A 4359-nucleotide genomic window follows, 5' to 3' on the forward strand; every position below is an offset into this window, starting at 1 on the left:
TTCTACAAGTATCAAATTCAAGAGAATATTTTTTTGAACCTTTTTTCGTATGAAACCGGATGTGACGTATTATGTTTTGGTGATATTACAGCTATAGAGAAGTGTTGACTCATAAGATTCCAATCACACTGTTGATGGGAACCCTCTTTAACTTGCTATTGTTGGTTTTAAATAAAATTTCATGATAAAATTAGCACACAATATCCCCTCGATAATTATTAAATGTGTTTGTATTGACAGGCGGGTATAACCTTTGACTTATTAATCATAGTACTCGAACCGGAAGCAGCTTCTATATACAGCCAAATATTCCCAACTTCTGGCAATGAACATTTAGTAAAACCTGGTTCAAAGTACCTTGTAGTCGACCTTGGAGGTAATATTTGCATCACCATGTTGATGGTCTTTAAAGAACTTAAACTACGAATACACAAACGAAACACAGACATCACCAAATATATAAGTCATTACCTTACTCCATACCACCCCATGCGACACACATTTCCTCCCAAAGACAAGACCGTCTGAGGCTAGCTAAAGAAAGCCAGCATTTTGAATTCTGGAATATAGTGACGTGTTATTTCTTCTATAATAAATTCCACTACCCTTCTTTAGGACGAATCAATTGAGACACATAAACCCACTAATAATACATTAGAACCACGTCTTACGCCGGAGTTGAACAGTTTTACATAAGCAAATTCGTTTTGCTTATCTGACTATCAGGTGTCGTAAAAAATATCTTAATTATAAGGAAAAGTTTAGCTACTAAAATGAAATACCACCCACTACCAAGGAAACAGAAATAATAAATAGCACGGATATGTAAAAAAGGTCCAAAAGGTACTCACTACCTAAAGATGAACACATACAACATGCTTCTAACAATTTGATAATTAAATGAGGTGTGACAAGTGGCATTATTTGTCCCTCGAATGGCAATTGTAATTAGCTAATTAAAAAAAGTATTAAAAAAAATCCAAGGTATATTTAAAATGGGTGATTTCCATAAAAACTTATAAAATGCTCCATAAAAACTTATAAAATGCTCTATAAAAACTTATAGAATGCTCTATAAAAACTTATAAATTTAAACGTCAGACGAGATCGATGAACGAAACAAATTGAAATTACGTGTCCTATTTCTGACTTATATTTTTCAAGAAAATATGTTGACGTAACCAGGTGTTGTAGCTAGCTAAACATTCAGCTTGTGCATCAATTGTTTAAAGAACGGGCTGATATAATCTGGCCAAGTGCAGAAATGTCCCGTTTTCCGTTAATATGATTTCACAAACAAGTCGATGTCGACACCTTTAACTTAAAATGTCTTTTTAACACATAATGCTTTGATTGTTTTTGTTAAAAATAGATTTGCATTTTAAAATAATTTAGCCTGGTACCTAACTTTATCAATTGAAGAAATACCATACTTATTATTATAAATAAAATAAAGTAGTTAATGCATTGTTTAAAATACAATAATGACATTAGATGAATGTTTCATTATAAAACTTTATCATGATTGGCAAACTGGGCATCACGTGTTATTCCTTTAGAAATTACTCAATAAAACTTTTCAGTCATGATAACACGTGGTCCCACAATAACGTGCACAGATGAATTAAATAATAAATTATAAAATTCGTGTTTTCATGATCATAGCTAAAAAATGTAATTATAAGTATTGAATGCTTCCTTTTGTAACTTCATACGGTTGTAAAAGCGTTGGCCGAGCGCACATTTATAGAATGAAGCGCTTCCGCACTTCATACAAAATGTACTTTGGTCAACGCTTTTACACCCCAATAAAGTTACAAAAAGAAGTATGCAATGCTTAAATAACAGCCAGGGACAAAAACCGCTGTAAATTTTTCTCATAAATTTAGAAGATTATTTACTTAATTCTCCATAGGTCATACTAAGCAATTATGAGTTACTACAACTTGATATTAGGTTTTAAGCTTGTTCGAAATTATATAATGCATTCTTCAATCGTAATAGTTACACATCGAATATAAACAGAGATTTACTATAACATTTGCACTTTTTGTTTAGTAACTCTAGATATTAATGTTGTAGGAGGTACAATAGATATAACTGCCCACGAAAAACTCCATGATGGAACACTGAAATAGTTAAGAAAAGCATCTGGAAACCATTGTGAAGGGACTTCCGTAGACAGCAAATACATAGACATGTTGACTCAGATATTGGGTGAACCAGTTATTAAAAGTATGAAAGAGAAGCATCCTGATTTTTATCTCACAATGATCCGAAGCTTTGAAAGTTTAAAAAGGATAATTGAACCGAAAACTTCCGGCTTTGTCAATTTTTCTATCACCTATGCATCTCTAAACAGCGTTTGCCAAACTAATTTGGGTAAGTCAGTTGACGAGGTTTTTAAAAATTCTGTCCTGGCAAGTAAAGTGAAGCTCGTGTTTGACAAAATTCGCTGTCCTGGCAAGTAAAGTGAAGCTCGTGTTTGACAAAATTCGAATTGAAGCATCGTATACCAGGTCGTTATTCGATGAAACAATAGGGAATTTTGTTTTGCAAATAACAGAAGCATTGAGTGATACTGCGGCAAAAGAAATAAAGGATATCCTTCTTATTGGTGGCTTCTCCGAGTGTCACCTAATACAAGAAGCTGTAAAACTTGCATTTCCTGATTATCGTATCATTGTGCCACAAGGGGCTAGTTTAGCTGTTCTGAAAGGCGCTGTTTCATTTGGATACAAGCAAGATTCCATATCTTCTCGAATAACTCGATATACATATGGAGTTGAAGTCGTCAAGATATTTGATGAAGCAAAGGATGACATTAAACGAAAAATATACAGTAGAGATCATCAATCTCTTCTTGACAATACATTTCAACCCTTTATGAAGATAAAACAATCAGTTTCTCGGAGACAGCAGATCAGACACACATATTCGACATCAGAAGAATATCAGAATACGCATTTCCTACCAATTTACTACACCTTCAAAGAAGATGTCGAGTTCACGGATGACGGAAAATGTATGAAACTTGGTGAAGTTGAAGTTGAAATTCCAAACCCCACAAAACATTTTCGTTATGTCGTTGTAATTTTTACATTCGGAGATACCGAACTAACGGTTATAGCAGTAGATGTAGAGACCGGAAAAAAATGTAGGACATCTTTCGAAATTGAAGACTTCAAGTAAAAATATCACAAGAAAGGAAATAATAAAAACAATAACAAGACATACTGATTATTAATGTTTAACCGAGTCTGTAATTTTTATAATTCAGTAAACATTGAACGGTTTAAATTATTGTCAAACTAGTACTTACACGTATCTTTCAAGATAATAGTACTAACGATAAATATTAAAGTGATGGAAAAAATGTTTTTTTTTATAAAATAATGACGCTGAAAATTGACTTTGTGATGAAAAAACACACACAAAAAAAAAATAAAAAAAAAAAACAACCAGCAAACAAATCCGAACTGTGTAAATTAAACAGGGGGAATCCATAAAACCTGATAAAAACCAAAATCCTAAATATTGTGATTACCAGAAATAGCATTTAAATTATGGATTATCAAAGACAAAAAAAACCCCCAACTTAACTTTAAAAATATCTGATAGTCCGATCCTAGTAATAAGACACTCGGGACTTAATTGGGGTGGGGATGGGGGAGAGGGTGGCAACGATACCCGAATCAGTTTTCACATTAAAATCCTAAAGGGAGCATATTAACAATATTTTCATACACGACAATTAATGTTCATAAAAACAAGAATCTGAGCAGGTTCTCTACAATTAATAATTGTTGTTGTCTTTTTTTATTTGGTTCATAAGTGTTGTTGAAAGGCTATGGTGGTTTGCATTTTACAAATTGTGACTATGATGAAGATTTGTCTCGTTGGCAATCATACCACATCTTCTTATATCTTATACATACAAACATTTCAGTGAAATGTCAGAAAATAATAAACCTGTACCAGATTTTCTTCCGTTTATACTGTTCTGTCATCAGTAAACAGAAAAACTGTTTTTCTTTTTTCCTTTCGTATGGCATAACTTGAGGAAAAACGAGTCATTAGTGAACTGCATAACAAATTTATTGCACACGGGACTTCTCCTGCTAAGATTTTGTATAAAGAAGAATGTGTCCATAGTACACGGATGCCCCATCCTTATCATCAGTTTCTATGTTCAATGGACCGTGAAAATGGGGAAAATATATAGAAAGATCATATCATGGTGAACATGTGTACTAAGTGTCAAGTTGATTGGACTTCATCTAAAACTACCTCGACAAAAAACCTTTTACCTGAAGCGGGACAAACGGACGAACAGTTGCAAAGACCAGAATATATAAT

At 33.1% G+C, this 4359-nt stretch overlaps 1 long non-coding RNA gene across 1 annotated transcript; it reads left to right on the forward strand.

The window, feature by feature from the left end:
- The first annotated feature begins 239 nt into the window (after positions 1 to 239).
- LOC143051356 (uncharacterized) lies at positions 240 to 3300 on the forward strand. Its single transcript, XR_012970721.1, has 2 exons — positions 240 to 376; positions 2083 to 3300. It is a non-coding gene; the product is annotated as an uncharacterized LOC143051356 (long non-coding RNA).
- The last annotated feature ends 1059 nt before the right edge of the window (positions 3301 to 4359 follow it).

Source organism: Mytilus galloprovincialis, chromosome 11 (assembly GCF_965363235.1).
Source record: "Mytilus galloprovincialis chromosome 11, xbMytGall1.hap1.1, whole genome shotgun sequence".
Lineage (NCBI taxonomy): Eukaryota > Metazoa > Mollusca > Bivalvia > Mytilida > Mytilidae > Mytilus > Mytilus galloprovincialis.